General features: G+C 36.8%; 1 pseudogene; it reads left to right on the forward strand.

Moving 5' to 3' along the window:
- The first annotated feature begins 948 nt into the window (after nt 1-948).
- LOC100654272 (olfactory receptor 143-like) lies at nt 949-5,553 on the forward strand (annotated as a pseudogene).
- The last annotated feature ends 13,118 nt before the right edge of the window (nt 5,554-18,671 follow it).

Raw genomic sequence — 18,671 nt, forward strand, 5'->3', positions numbered from 1 at the left:
CCATAACTCAAAGCCATCAATTCATCTTCAGTCTTCCTTATTCACTGTCCAGTTTCACATGCATATGAGGCAATTAAAAACACCAGGGCTTGGGTCAGGTGCTCCTTAGTCCTTTAAGTGACATCTCTGCTTTTTAACAAAAGAAATTAAACCTGTCAGCTTGTCATACTGTGGTGACTTGCGTATTGCTGTGACACCAAAAGCTTTACTACAGGTATTTCAAATATTGGCGGTGGAAAAGGTTCAGCAGAGCTTCCAGACTAAGAGAGGCTAGCAAGAAGGACCTGGCAGTCCACTTCCCAAAAAATAGGCCAGTGAAAACGATTCTAATACTTCATGTGAATTAACTAATTTAAACCCCAATGAAGATACAAGGAACAAAGACATTAAATTGCTTGTCTAAATTATCACAGTTAGGGAGTGGCGAGGTCGGGGTTTAAACTCGGTCTGTCTTGAGGGCTGTCTTTCTTAACCACTTTGCTACAACATGTCTCCATTGAGGTGAAATCCACAAGCACATATAGCACTAAGGAAATAATTTGTTATTTTACTAAGAAATCCTATGGAATCATAGAAAGAACTACTAACGGCGGGTAACAATACCACTGAACATTCCTTTTTAAAAGCTGTGCATTGTTGACTCTGAGGGGATAACTAGGGGAGTGGCAAAGAGGCCACTCGTTTTTCTGCTCTGGGAATTTAGAATGTCTTGTGTGATATTATAAACAGAATAGCACATTGAGTCTCAAAGGATCCAATATTCGTTTTATGACATAGGATGCAAACACAGGCTCAGTAATTTCTACACCTAAGAGGCTCTACACCAAACATGGGAGGAAATCATTAGGGACAGAATAATTTCTGCTCTACTCATCCATTTCTCCAGAACTACAGGCCATGAAATACATCCCCACTGAAGCAGGATGATTGTTTTGGAGGCTTATATAAGGTAGTTGTTTTACTCCTTGCAAATCAAGAGCACCTCCTGGGTCAATTCTCAAATACAAATTATAGAGAATACCCTAGGATCCCTCTTCTAGCATGTCAAAGACTGAGGACTGAGCTCATGACTATTGCCTCCTTCATCATCAAATTTTGTTCCCCTCAGGACAGTGGGTAGGAAACACCAGCAGTGGTGATGACTACAGGAAAAAGAATGTGAGTGTTGAATCACCTCTGCCTTGATAATTACCTTCAAAGTCTCAATTACATAAATAAAAGGTTCTGGGAAACATCACTATTCATTGCCCCTTTTAGTCACAATACTCAGGGGGAAGGAACTGGGGGATATCACTGAGTAGAAAAGAAGAAATGATGTGCAGAGATATTGGTGATCTAGCAGAATTCTTTATGACACAGAAGCACCCAATAAGGGTAAAAAGTAGGGGAAAATGGGTGACCCAAAGGAATCACCATAGGAATCAGGCTTCTTAGATGCCTTACTCTGGGTCTTCAGACAATTCTGAGTTTGTAAACCAGCAACTCCAGCTCTCCCTCTGGAGATAGAGAACAAGAGTTCATTGCTAATGTCACCTTCTACCTCTCTTCCCACAGATCACACTGGTGAAGTGAATAGCTATGAAAAATGACTGTTCAGTGATTGAGTTTATCCTTATGGGATTCACAGACCAAGCTGAACTCCAGCTGCCCCTGTTTTTTCTGTTGTTGGTGAATTATGTGGTCACTGTCATGGGGAATTTAAGCTTAATTAAACTGATTTGCCCAGATTTTCACCTTCATACCCCATGTACTTTTTCCTCTTCAATCTGTCCTGCATTGACCTCTGCTATTCATTTGTCATTACTCCCAAAATGCTGATGAGCTTTATTTCAGAGAAAAACATTATCTCCTTTGCAGGATGCATGACTCAGCTATTTTTCTACTGCTTCTTTGTCAGCTCTGAGTGCTATGTGTTGACAGCCATGGCCTATGATCGCTATGTGGCTATCTGCAAGCCCCTGCTGTACACAGTCACCATGTCCACTAAATTCTGTTCTCTGTTGATGTTTGGTTCATATATGATGGGGTTTTCTGATGCCCTGGTACACACCAGGTGTATGATTAGGTTGATCTTTTGTGACTCCAACATCATCAACCATTACATGTGTGGCATCTTCCCCCTCCTCCAGCTCTCCTGCAGCAGGACCTATGCCAATGAGCTTGTGGTTTCCATTATTGTAGGCACAGTTATCATAGCACCTAGCCTCATTGTCTTTCTCTCTATGTTTTGTTTATTTTCCATATCCTTAAAATGTCATCACCTAAGGGTTGATCCAAAGCCTTCAACACCTGTGGCTCCCACATAATTACTGTTGGTCTATTCTATGGATTCGGAATGCTCACCCATGTCAAACCATCATCTACTGGGTTTGTGGAGCAGGGAAAATTTTTCTCAGTGTTTTACACCAATGTGGTGCCCATGCTGAATCCCCTCATCTATAGCCTCACAAAAAAGGATGTCAGACTTGCTCTGAAGAAAACTGTGAAGAGAATTACAAACTGAGCACAAGCAGAAGTGCTGTCTTAGTGCCTTCCTCCAGTGCTGTGTCTTCTCCTACTCTTCAATGCTTTCCTCCTATTGTCCTTTTTCTTCTGTTCATCTTTCTTTCTAAAGTATTCTTGGAAGGACTTTTACCCTAATGTCTTTTCTCATCAGGCACTGTAACCATGTTGACCTATTCTTGAACTTCAGGATCATTCCAGTCCCAAGGTGGCCCACCTGATTGTTATTCCTGGTATCGAGGGAAACACTAGACTCATTTCTTTTCTGTGTAAAGATAATACTGCCTTTTAGTTATGAATGTGTATTTCTTTCCCACCCAGTGTGAACTGCAGAGTGAGATGCTGAGTGACCTCTTATCTCTTTCTTGCTTTCCCTGAAACAATTGTATAGACTTTTCTGTTTCAAGCATTTTTTTGTTTTGTTTTGTTTTGTTTTACTTATGATTGCATTTAGACAGAGAAGGTGGTGACAAAAATTGCAGACAGTGTAGTCGTAAAAATTTCCAAAATTTTTCAGGGTCCCTTTAGTAATAGTTTTTGTTCTGGATTTTCAGTCTCATGTTTGTAATGTCAAGAACACCTTGTGGAATCATGGTTCTACTATCCTTTAGGACATGTGAGTATAGCGGAGAGTCACCACTCTGCTCACCTTGCACAAACCACACCTATGCAGAAAATTATAGGAAGTTCTTTTGATTTTCTTTGTTTTATTGTTTTGGACAATGATGTGTTGTCATAAATAGAATTGATATTATCACTTATTGGTACTTGTATCAGTGGAAAAAATGTTATTTTCCACATTATGTATTTTTTTGTTCTCCACAAGTACTCGGGGATTCATACAAATTATTATTAAAATTACAGAGCAATATTCTTGGCTACAGAATAGAGTGTCAAATGTAATGTCAAGCTTCTTCGTTTGCACAGCTGTGTAGCAAAGTTTTCCTTTTACAAAAGAAGCTCTGTTTCCTCTTTTTTATTTTTAATAAACAAAATCATTTTAGCAAGGACCTTGTCATATTGGGGTTTATTCTGTCAATATGTAAAGTAGGCTTCTCTCTTTTGTTCTTCAAAGAGAAAATTGAATCTTTGGTTTATTTTTGTGTGGCATTCTTTACCGATCTTATTGAAACATACATCTGCTTGTTCTGTCTTCCAGATGAGGAAATGATTATGTGACTGGCTCAATTTCACACAGTTAATGTCGCAGAGCACAGTGTTTGAACCCGTGGTTTATCCCAGGAAAGAATAGCAGGAAAGAAAAAGAGAATGGTAAAAGAATGAACTTGAATTTGGGGGTCGCTGGAGGGCATAATACTAAGTGAAATAAATCAAATATTTAAGGACAAAGATTATGTGGTCCCTCTTTTATAAGTAGACAAGATCATATACAGAGAAACCACTGTTCATTGGTTGTTTCCCAGGACAGTAGTGGAGGAGGGGTAAGTAAACTTTAGAACTTAGAGACTTATTTCTTTTGGTGATGGGAAATGTGGCTATGAGAGTGGAAATAGTGAGCATAACATGACCATACTAAAGACGAGTGTTTGAGCACAAGTTAACAAGAACAGTGAAAACTTATGATAAGTGTCATTAATGTCAATGAACAATTTATGTGGAAATTTGTAAAAAAGAATTCATTGGAGGGTATACATTTTGCAACAACAATAACAACTAAAAAATATGTGTTTGGTTACATGCATATATAAATATGAATAAACACGTGTTGTTTTTGTTAGGTGCCATCAAGTCAGTTTTGACTCATATCAACCCTATAGGATAGAGTAGAACAGCCCCATAGGGTTTCCAAGGAGTGGCAGGGAGATTCAAACTGCCAACTTTTTGGTTAGCACATGAGCTCTTAACCACTGTGACACCAAGGGCTCCTAAATATATATATATATATATAAACCCCACTACTTTTGAGTTAATTCTGACTCATAGTGACCCTATAGGATAAAGTAGAATTGCCCCATAGAGTTTCCAAGGTGCACCTGGTGGATTTGAACTTCTGAACTTTTGGTTTAGTTAGCAGCCATAGTTCTTAACCACTACACCAACAGGGTTTCTAGTTTTCAATTAAAAAAGAAAAACTTAGGATAATATAAATTACTACTGATATAAAAATATATCACAAAGTTCTTTTGATACTATATTAGTTATCCTATTATTTCCCCAGAAGTTTATGATATGTTTTTTAAAACCATATAGGAGGACATATATGAATAACTATAAAAAAAAATAGGCATATGTATATACATGTTCATTTATGCTGCATATATTTTCAAGTATAAAATAAAGCACATGGGGGTACAGTTAAGGATACTTCCTAGACACAATAAAACACCTTACAGGATTGGTCTACTGAGTCTGAGAGCTTAGGACCATAGTCCTGTGGGGAAACTCAGTCAACTGACATAATATAGTCCATAAACACAATGTTCTACATTTTAGTTTTGTGAGTAGTGTCTGGGATTTAAAAGCTTACGAGCAGCCATATAAGATACAGCTATAGGTTTCTACTCATCTGGAGTTAAACAGAAAGAAGAAAACCAAGGATTCAAAAAAGAAACTAGTATACAGAACCAAGAGTCTACATGAACAACAGCATCACTACCTAAAGACCGGAAGAGCTAGGTGGTGCCTGGATACCACTACCACGTACTTGAACCAGGGACTCAATAGATGGTCCTGGATAGAATGGGAGAAAATTGTAGAAAAAAATGGAAATTCCTAAAAAAAAGGCCAGACTTACTGAATTGGAAGAGGCTAGTTGAACTGCAGAGACTTTTGCGCTGAGATACTCTTCAAACTTAGAACTCAAACCACTCCCAGAGATCACTTTCCAGCCAAAAGACAGATTGAGTACTTGCTTCTCAAAAGAGTTATCTAGATGAAAACAAAATGGTTAACACTTACCCCCAGAGCGAAGATGAGAAAGCAAAGAGCAACAGGGAAGCTAGAGTAATGGAAAAAGAACAACCAAAATGAATATAATGAGAATGCTGATATATCATGAAGAATGTAACCAACACCACTGAACAACATGTATAAAAATTGTTAAATGACAAACTAATTTCCTGTGTAAACTCTCACCAAAACACAATAAATATTATATAAAAAAAAAAAAAAGAAAGTGAAGGAAATGGTATTCTCAGCCAAGATGGCTTTAGCTGAGAGATCATCAATGAGGCTTTGATGTCAAATTAGAGAAATGTACATGGCCCTAGAGAGGTTTGATTTTAAAGATTTGAATAAATTTTCACAACTGTATATGTATATGTGTGTGTATATACATATAATACTGACAATTATTTCTTGTGATGGTGAGACTGAGGATTTGGGGACAGGACTTCCTGAGGAGGCCTGTCCTAGTTTCCATGCAGCATATACATTTTAAAAATCCTATTAGATATTATATTATCATTTTAAAGTTGGAAACAGAAAAAAAAAAGTTATTCATAAGAAAAACAATAGAAAATAGAACTCTACAAAATCTTCTTATTTTTTGTATTACACAGAAGATAAACTGATAACTATTTTCCATGAGGTCATGACACCCAGAGGACACAGCTGTGTCAGGGGATATAATTCAGTATCCCTGGTTTTTATTTTTTTTATTATTTTATTTATTGTGCTTTAAGTGAAAGTTTACAAATCAAGTCAGTCTCTCATACAAAAGCATACATACCATGCTATGTACACCTAGCTGCTCTCCCTCTGATGAGACAGCACACCCCTCCTCTCACTCTGTATTTCCCGTGTCCATTCAGCCAGCTTCTGTCCCCCTCTGTCTTCTCATCTCACCTCCAGAAAGGAACTGCCCACATAGTCTCATGTGTCTACTTGAGCCAAGAAGCTCACTCCTCACCAGTATCATTTTCTGTCTTATAGAACAGTCTAATCCCTGTTCAAGGAGTTGGCTTTGTGAATGGTTCCAGTCTTGGGCTAATAGAGATCCAGGGACCATGACTTCAGGTCCTTTGGTCTCAGACCATTAATTCTGGTCTTTTTAGAAGAATTTGAGGTCTGCATCCCACTGTTCTCCTCTTCCATCAATCAGGGTTTCTCTGTAGTGTTCCCTGTCAGGGTAGCCATGGGGTAGTCCGGCACCATCTAGTTCTTCTGGTCTCAGGCTGATATAGTCTCTGGTTTATGTGGCCCTATCTGTCTCTTGGGCTCATATTTACCTTGTGTCTTTAGTTCTTCACTCTCCTTTGCTCCAGGTGGGTTGAGACCAATTGACGCATCTTTGATGGCCACTTGCTAGTGTTTAAGACCCCAGACACTGCTCACCAAAGTAGTATCACTGTTTTTTTTTTTATGTTTATCAAAATGTATATGAGTTTTGAAAAGTTCGAAAGTGTTGTTTTATTGAAATAGCATTAGAATATAATTATGCCAGTTAAGAACTTTACTTAATCTCATTAAAATTAATACTATGAGAGAAAAACATCAGGTATTTATGTTTATTTAATACTTCTCTGATGGTCATAATTTTGTGTAAAATTTTATTTCCCAAACAGAATCTGAATGCCTTCTATCTGCCTCTATTATTCTTTTGTCTATATTTATTAAAGCGCCTGGTTAAAAGAAAAGCTTAAAATGGTTTCATTTGACATTTTCTCTAAAGTACATGTTTTTGAAAGTTCACATGTTTTAACGAAGATATAAAATAAGGATTGTAATTCCGTAAGTATAAATCTTTGGTACTTAACAAAAAAAGTAAAATGTAAAAAAAAAAAGTGCATTGCAGACACAAGCAGACAACTTGTGGCCTGAGTACTATAGCATAGTCGCCAGCACTCCGTGATGGAGTGGGAGTCAGCAAGCAGCCTAGCTCAGTTCTGTGAAGTCAACAGGCTTATTTTACTGGTTGAATCTATATTCTTGGGATATCTGACAAATCTAATCTAATTTTTAAATTAATATTACATTTTATAATATTTATAACTAAATTATTTAAATTCAAACCTAATATTTTTAAATTGACATTATTAGAAAATTAGATGTAAAATAATTTTAGCACCTATAAACTTATTTTACAACTATTGAATGTTTGGAAGTTTGTATCTGTGATTTTGTGAATTTCTTAAAGACAAAGTTATGTCATATACATCTTTCTTATACTTTTGTTAGGTCATAGCTGTTTCCTAACAATTTAAATTGGAAAGCTTTGTTTTACTTATATCCAACACCATATTAACATGTTAAGGGCATATAAAATGCATTTACATACAAGTTTAATTGTATTAATTATATATACGCATTTCTTTAAAGAAGTCTAGGTAACACAAAATTAAACAGTCAATAGCCCAAGGTTTCCTTTTCCAGGGAAAACAAGAACCTAGACACCTCAGACACCTCAGAAGGCTATTATTTCGGTGCTTATACAATGGCATCCCTTTGTGATTCCATGATCTGTCTAAAGGAGTCGAAATGGTATCAAGCCCTTGATTTGACATGGCACCAAGGTTGGCTGATAAATGAGCAGGATTTTAGGCTCTTCTATCCAAACTTCTCATTCTTCTTCCTTCATGAATAAAGATTGGGACAGAGCTTTCCAACCACTGCATAGCAGCCAGTGTGGCAAGTGGGTTTATGGATTGAAGTATTGCCCCTGGACAATCAGGTTTAGGCTGTTACAGTTGTAGTTTCAGTCTGATTGTTCTGGCAGATTGTAGTAGAGAAAGCATCTCTGGGGAGGTCAAGAATGAAGGGGTTGGTTCTGTTGTGATAGCAGGAGTCCCTGGGTGGCGCTAACGGCAAAGCTTTGGGCACTAATAGAAAGGTTAGCAGTTTGAACAACTAGATGTGCCTCAAAAGAAAGACCTAATGATCTGCTCCCTACAGGTAACCGCTGTGAAGACCATATGAAGCACAGTGCTACTTTGCAACACGAGGGGTTGCCACAAGTCAGAATCCACTAGATGGAAACTGTTTATTTATTTGTTTTGTTTTGGTTGTGAGAGTACATCCAGGGATTTGGCATGCAGCAAGAACAATGAGACAAAATGGCCCTCACTGCTCTATTTTTTCTACCCAAAGAAATAGGTGCTCCAGCACCTGGATACCAGCTATTGCAGCCAAATGCAGAGGAGAACAGTGCCCAGTATACACAAGGGCTCCATGGAGCTGCTGGAGAAATTTGTGTTTTAAGGAACCCAAGGAGAGCAACGTGTAGTGTTACGTTCTGCGGTCTATAATGGAGGGAGGGCGGGCAGGGAACCCCTTATGGTCACCACACCAATAGAAGCCTCAGTCTCTGTCTCCCCATATCACTTGTTGTTGTCAGCTATTTTTGAATTGGCCCTCAACTCATGGGGACAACAAGTACAACAGCATTGGACACTTGTGATCCACAGAATTTTCATTTGTTGATTTTCAGAAGTAGATTGCCAGCCTTTTTTCTTAGTCTGTCTTAGTCTGAAAGCTCTGCTGAAACCTGTTTAGCTTCGCAGCAACATGAACACCTCAACATGCAAGCCTCCACCAACAGATGAGTGGTGGCTGTGATTGAGGTTCATTGGCCAGAATGGAACCTGGGTCTCCCACTTGGAAGGTGAGAATTCTGCCTCTGAACCAACACTACCCCGTCCCTCATATCACATATTTCTGTTCATTTTATTGGCATCAATATTATTTGCAGTGTGACCACTCTAACAATGTAGAAGTCTTCCATGAATGAGAAGGTCTTTGCTATTTTGAGATATTTGAAAGTAAAATTGTCTTCAAATGGGATCAAAAGTTATCAAGGAATAGAAAATTCATTTACATTTTAATTTTTTCATTTCATTTGTAAATTTCCGAATGATTTAAAATAATTTAAGACAGTATAATAGTTGCATTCCATGTTCTGATTATTAATGGCTGTTTGCAGCTGCTTCTTCTCATTTTGAGTCATGCCACTTCAGCAATGATGGTCCTGAAACCTTGATTCCATCCATTTCAATAAAGTCGACTCTATTTTGAGGAGGCAGTTCTTCTCCAGTCACTTTTTGAGTACGTTCCAAACTGAGGGGCTCATATTCTGGCACTGTATCAGACAATGTTCCACTGCTATTCGTAAGGTTTTCACTGACTAATTCTTTTCAGAGGTAGACCTAATAATCAGAACATGTAAGTAGGAGGTATGAATCTAGCAAAATTGGAAGTAGTTGAAAATGAAATGGAACGTGTAAACATTGATATCCTAGGCCTTAGTGAGCTGAAATGGACCAGTCTTCATCATTTTGAATCAGACAATCATATGATACACTATGCTGGAAATAAAATCTTGAAGAGGAATGGCATTGGATTCATCATCACAAAGAACATTCTAGAGTGTATCCTGAAGGACAAAGCTTTCTGTGGTAGGATAATACCCACACCCCTCCCAGGAAGACCAGTTAATACGACTATTATTCAAATTTATGCACCAACCACTAAGGCCACAGGAGAAGAAATTGAAGATTTTTACCAACTTCTGCAGTCTAGAATTGATTGAACATGCAATCAGGATGCATAGATAATTACTGGTGATTGAAATGTGAAAGTTGGAAACAAAGAAGGATCAGTAGTTGGAGAATACATCTTTGGTGATAGAAATGATGCCAGAGATAGCAAGATAGAATTTTGCAAGACAAACTTCTTCACTACAAATACCTTTTTTCAGCAACATAAATGATGACTATACATGTGGACCTTGCCAAACAGAATACAAAGGAATCAAATTGACTACATGTATGGAAAGAGATGATAAAAAAGTTCAATATCATCGGTCAGAAGAAGGCCAGGAACTGATTACAGAACAGACCATCAATTAGTCATATGCAGGTTCAAGTTGAAATTGAAGAAAATTAGAAAAATCCACCAGAGTTAAGTATGACCTGAATTTACATGCCATTTCAAGGACAGATTTGATGCTCTGGACACTAATTGTGCTCATGAGGAACCTATAAATAGATGAAGAGGCAGTTGTTCCAACAGAACAAGGGAGTACTGCATAGTTTAAAGTCAGGAAAGGTGTGAGTCAGGGGTGTATCCTTTCACCATAATTCAATCAGTACACTGATCAAATAATCTGAGAAGGTGAACGATATGAAGAAGAACTTGGCATCAGGATTGAAAAACCAAAAAAACCAAACTAGTTGCTGTCGAGTCAATTCTGACTCATAAGAAAGACTAATTAAGAACATGTGGTATGCCAGTGACACAACCTTACTTACTGAAAGTGAAGAGTACTTGGAACACTGATGAAGATCTAAGACCACAGCCTTCAGTATGGATTATACCTCCACATAGAGAAAACACAAATCCTCACAACTGGACCAATAAGCAACGTCATGACAAACGAAGGAAGACTGAAGTTGACAAGGATTTCATTTCACTTGGATCCACAGTCAAAGCCCATGGAAGCAACAGTCCAGAAATAAAGGAAGCATTGCATTGCATGAATCTGCTTCAAAAGATCTCCTTAGAGTGTTAAAAGCAAAGAGGTTGCTCAAAGGACTAGGGTGCATCTGACCCAATCCATGATGTTTTCAATTGTCTCCTACGCATGTGAAAGCTGGACAATGAATAAAGATCAAAAAAGAATCGATGCCTCTTAATTATGGCATTGGCGAAGAGTGTTGAATATACCAGGAATGCCAGAAGAACGAACAAATCTGTCTTGGAAGAAATATAGCCAAAATGCTCCTTAGAAGCAAGAATTGCAAGAGTACATCTCAGACACTTCAAACATATTTTCAGGAGGAACCAGTCCTTGGAAAAAGACATCGTTCTTGGTAATGTAGAGGGTCTGCGAAACGGAGGAAGACCTTCAACAAAATGGATTGACACAGTGGCTGCAACATTGGCTCAAACATAAAAACGATTATGAGGATGGTACAGGACTTGGCAGTGTGTTTCGTTCTGTTGTGCATAGCATTGCTATGAGTCGAAACTGGTTCGAAAGCATCTAACAGCAAGAAAAACATTTTTGCATTAAGTATTTCTTGCTGTTGGTGACAAAAAATGTTGTGGTTATAATTATTAAGAGTTCTTGCTGAGAAATTACAAGTATCTGTTGAATTTACAAAACCTGATGTAAAAACTTATGTTCCAAAAGCAAACACAAATTTTCATTAATAAATATGAAGATATTTTATTTAGAAGTATTACCTAATGAAAATAATCGAAATTCTGCTTTTACGTATGACATATAGTTGTGAGTTTCTAATAACTTACATTAATGTGGTATATAACGAAAAAACAGATTTTTCTTATTTTACCATCAAACATAAATATATATTGAAAAATTCACAAAGCAAACATGTACAGTTTAATCAATAATGCAAAAATCAATGTATTTTCCATCCAGGTCATAAAATATAATGTTGCCAGAATATTTTATTCATTATTTTTATTTTCTTAGAGAGTTTTCAGATTAAAAAAAAAAAAACATAGACCAATAACACCAGATAAGTAAGTTGTTAAATAGCTTATATACTCAAATTTGCCCCTGTAAGTGGGCTGGGTGTGCTCACTATGTAGCACAAATTTTGGGAATGTCTTCATAATTAGAGAAATATTTGTATCAACAGACTTATTTGGTGTTAAAAAAAAGTGATATGATGTATCTTATAGTTTCATGACTTCTTGCAAGATTCCTCCCATTAAATATTTGGTAGATTTGCTTTAATGTTACACAAAATCATTTAAATAACCAAACCAAAAAAACCAAACCCTTTGCCATGGAGCTGAGCATACACAAAATATTTTGGGGAGAAAATACTTAGATGATATGAGTTGTATAGGTATTCATGAATTCTTTCTCTCTGAATTTCCTTATGTCCCTTGTGTTTTTCTCCCTTTGATTCCTGTACTTGAACCATTATACTTGGTCATCTAGAGTCTTTTTTGTCTGTACAAGACTCTGCTTTTATCATCATTTTCTTACTGTTCAACAGTTGTTTCATGCTGGACTTCTTAGAAAGAAACTTTCGAAGAAATAGAAGTATAAAAAATTAAAATAAGCAAATTTCCAGAATCGAGGGTTTTCTCCAGCCCTTCTTGGGCTCACAGAGATTTGCAAGCACTTAGATTGGTTTCTTCCCAGATTCTCACCATGTGCTCTATTTTTTCTTTTGTTTTTCAGTATACAAGCGGATTTCATCTCATTTGCCTAGAATATCCACTGGTCTTTTCAGTTTGTCTAATTACTTCTCTTTTCTCAACTAAAATGCTCTTCTTTCTAAATTGTCCTCACCCACTGACATCTCATTTCTAATGTTCTGACTGATGGAATTCTCTAGGTAAAGAGAAATTTTGAAGGACAGTTGCCCTGGCTCTTCTTGAGTCTTAGTGAGTAAGGCAGGCCTTTTTGACTTTGGTAAGTAAGCGCATCAAATGTGAGGTATTTATGGATGATATTTTACAATTGTTCATGCTTGCTTGACAGAAGTTGGCAGCCCTTAGACCTGCCAGTGACCATCTTCTAAGAGGAAACCCTGTTTAGCATGGAACGTACATTGAGGATGAAAGGTGATAAAAAGGATGAAGAGAGATCAGACCTCGATCACATCATCTTAACTGCTGGGTCAGTTTTCACCTGAATCCAGGGAAACATTTGAACTTTTTATTTAAATGAAGCGACAATTTAATTTCCTAATTGAAGCTATTTTTTTCCCAAATTCTAATTTTATTCACAGTAACCTGACTGTTTCTATAAATGTGGCTATGAAATGTAAACCATTATGAGTTTAATTACTTATATAACATTACTCAGCCAAAAAAGTAAAGCTTACACTTACAAAATATTTCAGCTGAAAAAAAATGATAAAGCAGAAATTATTATTCACAGCAATTAAAAATTTCAGACAAGCAATTTTAAATTGTTATTAACAAAACCATGTTTAGTAACTTTAACATGACACTTTTTTGGTGCTCTAAAAAAAAAATTTTTTTTTTATATGCAAGGTTACTCTCTATACGTCTTTCAAATTTACAGTTTTAACAAAACTTAATAAAACTTCACTGATTCAGACTTTATCACATTAGAATTTGGAAAATGTTGGCATTGAGTGTGGAGAAAATCAATTCCATTTCTCTACTAACCATTATTCTTGTGTCACTATGCTGTTGTTTTTGGGTGCTGTTTAGCAGATTTTCAACTAACAGCAAACCCATGTGACAGAATAGAACTGCCTCACAGGGTTTTCCAGACTGTAATCTTTATGGGAGCAGATCGCCAAGTCTTTCTCCCATGGAGTTGCTGGGTGGGTTTGAATAGGTAAACTTTTGGATAGCAGCTTAGTACTTAAACTTTGTGCCACTGCTGTCGAGTCAATTCTGACTCATAGCAACCCTATAGGGCAGAGCAGAACTGTTGGATAGGGTTTCCAAGGAGCGCCTGGCAAATTCGAACTGCCACCTCTTGGTTAGCACCTTTAACATTTAACTACTCCGCAACCAGGTTTTCCTATGTGTCACTATAGGAGCCAGTTATTATAATTTTCAGCTTTTGTATGTTGATAAAATGCTAATTTATTTTTAATTATTGAAAAATACTTTCACTGAATATAGACATCTAAATAGAGAAATTTTTTGTTTGGCTTATACTGTTTCAATAAATAATCAATTGTCATTCTTATCCTTGTTCTTCTGAATGTACCGATGCAATGTATTTATATTTTTTAAATTTTATTTTTTGACATGCAATTAACATATAGCAAAATGTATAAATATTGAGTGAGCAGCTTGATGGCTTTTTAAGCATGCACTCTCTATGGAGAACATGTCATACGTTACCTCCACTATTCAATAAGTTTCCTCTCAAAATCTACACCTTAAACAAATATTGGTATAATATTTATTACCATGGGCTTACTTTTGCAATCCATGTATCTTCTTTGGTGAAATGTCTGTTCACATCTCTTGCACGTTTCTTTAATATGTTGTTTGTTTTCCTAATGTTGAGTTTTAAGGGTTTTTTTTTTTTAATACATTTTAGGGGCCTCAGTTGCACAGTGGTTAAGAGCTACAGTGTGCTACGGCTGCTAACCAAAAGTCTGGCAGATCAAATCCACCAGCGGTTCCTTGGAAACCCTAGGAAGCAGTTCTACTCTGTCATATACAGCCGCTATGAGTTGGAATTGGCTTGAGGGCAACTGGCTTGGTTTTATATTTATGTATTTTCTATAAAAGTTCTTTATTAGCTATATATTCAGAAAATATTTTGTCACATTCTGTCTTTTTTCTTTTAATATTATATTTCTCAGAAAAAAGTTTTTAATTTTGATAACATCTAACAGAACTTTTTTTTTTTTTTTCTTTTATAGATTCTGCTTTTGGTATACCACTTTAGAAATTTTTGCCTAACCCTAGGTCACAAAGCTTTTCCCTTTAGTTCTTGACTAAAAGTCTTAAAGTTTTATATTTAGATCTAAGGTTCATTTTGAGATATTTTTTGCTAATGGTATCAGGTATGGGTTGAGTTTTTTTTTTTTTTTTTGGTATGGTTATCTAATGTTGCATCTTCCTTGTATGAAAAGCCTGTTATATCTTCATTGAATTGCCTTTGCACTTTTGTCAAAATAAATTGACTTTATATGTGTATGGGTCTATTTCTGGATCCCACAGTATGTTATACTAATCTCTCTGTCTATCCTTTCACCAATACCAAGCTATCCTGACTATTGTAACATAATAGTAAGTCTTGAAATCAGGTGGTGTGAGCCCTCCAACTTTGATCTTTTGCAAGATTGTTTTAGTTAGTCTTGTTTGTTTGGCTTTCCATACGTGTGTGTGCATACATGTATAAATATATATATATATATACACTCATGTGAATCAGCTTTCTATACACTATATATGTATATATATTTGAAGGACCTTAATTTAATTTGTATTTTTCTTGAGAGCTTAATTTAGGATATTTCATAGAGCATTAGTATGTCTTCTAATTAGTTCTAATCTTGTCTAAGACAAAAGACCCCACCAGAGGGATCGGTTTACCTACCTTATATCTGAAACATTATAAATGAGAAGGTTTTCATTTTGGTACAATAGCAGGTCATTATGTAACTAGTAACTAAATCCCTTAATTCATAGGGATAGTTAATGCAGATTCATTTTTCACAGTGTATTAGTTTTGGTACAGAAGGGAATTCCTATTTTTAGTGGGACTGGAATTTGTAAGAAGGCCCTTCCCTGAGGATCCAGTGTTTCCTCTCTGCTTTGAAGACTGTGTTGTTTTCTAGACTGTGTAGAGAATTTATGACATAAGGAAACTCTCAGAGAAAATGAAGTTCTCTATTACTGAGTCTTTGTAGAAAAGTCAATATCCAAAAGAGTAAAACGCCCACTTACTGCACTTCTGTTCAAATAATACATGTACTGTCAGATTGTGGGATTTGCTAGAGCACATTTCTGAGTCTTAGTTCCATAAATATAATTGTTCCTTTTCTTTTCATTTTCCTATTGTGCTTTAGGTGAAAGTTTACAGCTCAAGTTTGTTTCTCATATAAAATTGTACGCATACATTGTAATGTGACCCTAGTTGCTACACATATAATGTGACAGTACAGTCCTCCTTTCCACCCCAGATTTCCTGTGTCCATTCAACCAGCTCCAATTCCTTTCTACCTTCTCATCTGGTCTCTGGACAGGAGCTACCCATTTAGTCTTGTGTAAAACCCAAACCCAGTGCCATCGAGTAGATTCCGACTCATAGCGACCCTATAGGACAGAGTAGAAGTGCCCCACAGATTTTCCAAGGAGCGCCTGGTGGATTTGAACTGCCGGCCCTTTCGTTAACAGCCGTAGCACTTAACCACAGTCTTGTGTATCTTCTTGAAATAAGAAGTACACTCTTCAAGGAGAATCATTTTATGTCTTATAGTCCAGTCTACTGTTTGTCTGAAGAGTTGGATTCGGGAATGGTTTTAGTTTTGGGTTTACAGAGTCCTGGGGCCATGTCTTCTGGGGTTCCTCCAGTCTCAGTCAGACCATTAAATCTGGTCTTTTCACTAGAATTTGAGCTCTATGCCCCATGTTTCTCCTGCTCTGTCAGAGATTCTCTGTTATGTCACCTGTCACCAACTAGTTCTTCTGGTCTCAGGCTGATGGAGTCTCTGGTTTATGTGGCCCTTTTTGTCTCTTGGGCTAATATTTTTCTTGTATCTTTGGTGTTCTTCATTGTCCTTTGCTCCAGGTGAGTTTGGACCAATTGATGTATCTTAGACGGCCACTCGCTAGGTTTTAAGTCCCCAGACTCCTCTCACCCAAGCGGGATGCAGAACATTTTCTTAACAAACTTTGTTATGCCAGTTGGTCTAGAAGTCCCTCAAAACCATGGTCCCCAGATCCCCACTACTGCTACTTTGTTCCTGGAAGTGTTTGGTTGTATTCAGGGAACTTCTTAGTGTTTGGTTTAGTCCAATTGTGCTGACTTCCCCTATATTGTGTGTTGTCCTCTCCTTCACCTAAGATAATTCTTGTCTACTATCTAGTTACTGAGTTCTCCTCTTCCTCCCTTCCCACCCTCATAATTATCAAAGAATGTTTTCATCTGTCTTTAAACTTTTTCTTGAGTTCTTGTAATAGTGCTCTCATGCAATATCTGTCCTTTCGTAGCTGGCTAATTTCACTCAGCATAATGCCTTCTAGCTTCATCAATGTTGTGTTTCTGAGATTCATCTTTGTTCTTTACTGTTGTGTAGTATTCCATTGTGTGAATATACCATAATTTGTTTATCCATTCGTCTGTTGATGGGCACCTAGGTTGTTTCCATCTTTTTGCTATTGTGAACAGTGCTGCAATGAACATGAGTGTGCCTATATCTATTTGTGCGAGGGCCCTTATTTTTCTAGGATATATTCCAAGGAGTGGGATTGCTGCATCATATGATACTTCTATTTTTAGTTCTTTAAGGAAGTGCCAAGTCAATTTTCAAAGTGGTTGTTCCATTGTACTTTCCCAACAGCAGTGTGGAAGTGTTCCAGTCTCTCCACAACCTCTCCAACATTTTTTGTTTTGTGTTTTTAGGATTAATGCTAGCCTTGTTGGGTTGATTTGCTTTTTTCTAGTGGCTAATGATCATGAGGATTCCTCATGTATCTGGTAGCCACCTGTATGTCTTCTTTCGTGAAGTGCCTGTTCATATCCTTTGCCCATTTTTTAATTGGGTTGTCTTTTGTTGTTGAAGTTTTGCAGTATCTTATAGATTTTAGAGATTAAACCCTGATTGGACACGTCATTGTCTGTTTGTAGGTTGTCCTTTTACTTTTTTGGCAAAGTCTTTTGGTGAGCATGTGTTTGATTTTTAGTAGCTCCCAGTTATCTGGTTTCTCTTCTGGTGATTGCACATCGTTAGTTTTGTATTCTCTTTATGCCATGTATTAGGACTCCTAGCATTGTCTCTATTTTTTCTTCCGTGATCTATATCGTTTCAGATTTTATTTTTATGTCTTTGATCTAGTTTGACTTACTTTTTGTGCATGGTGTGAGATATAAATCTTGTTTCATTCTTTGGCCGATGAATATCCAGTTATGCCAGCACCATTTGTTAAAGAGATTGTCTTTTCCTCATTTAGCAAACTGACTTTGGGCCTTTGTCAAATATCAGCTGCTTATACGTGGATGAATTTACATCTGGATTCTCAATTCTGTTTCATTGGTCTGTGTATCTATTTTTGTACCAGTACCAGGCTGTTTTGACCACCGTTGTGGTACCATAGATTCTAAAATCAGGTAATGTGAGACCTCCTAGTTTGTTCTTCTTTTTCACTACTGCTTTACTCTATCTGGGGACTCTTCTCTTTACATATGAAGTTGGTGATTTGTCTCTTCATCTCCTTAAAAAATACCACTGTATTTGGACTGGAATTGTATTGTATCTGTAGATCATTTTGAGTAGAATAGATATTTTCACAATGTTGAGTTGTCCTATCCATGAACAAGGTGTGTTTTTCCACTTATGTAGGTCTTTTTTGGTTTCTTACGGTAGTGTCTTGTAGTTTCCTTTTATAGGTCTTTTACATCTCTGGTTAGATTTACTCCTAAGTATTTTATCTTCTTGGGGCTATTGTAAATGGTATTGATTTGGTAATTTCCTCTTCAACATTCTCTTTGTAGAGGAATACAACTGATTTTTACATGTTTATCTTGTATCCTGATACTGTGCTGAAATCTTCCAGTAGTTTTC

This window comes from Loxodonta africana, chromosome 15 (genome assembly GCF_030014295.1).
Source record: "Loxodonta africana isolate mLoxAfr1 chromosome 15, mLoxAfr1.hap2, whole genome shotgun sequence".
Lineage (NCBI taxonomy): Eukaryota > Metazoa > Chordata > Mammalia > Proboscidea > Elephantidae > Loxodonta > Loxodonta africana.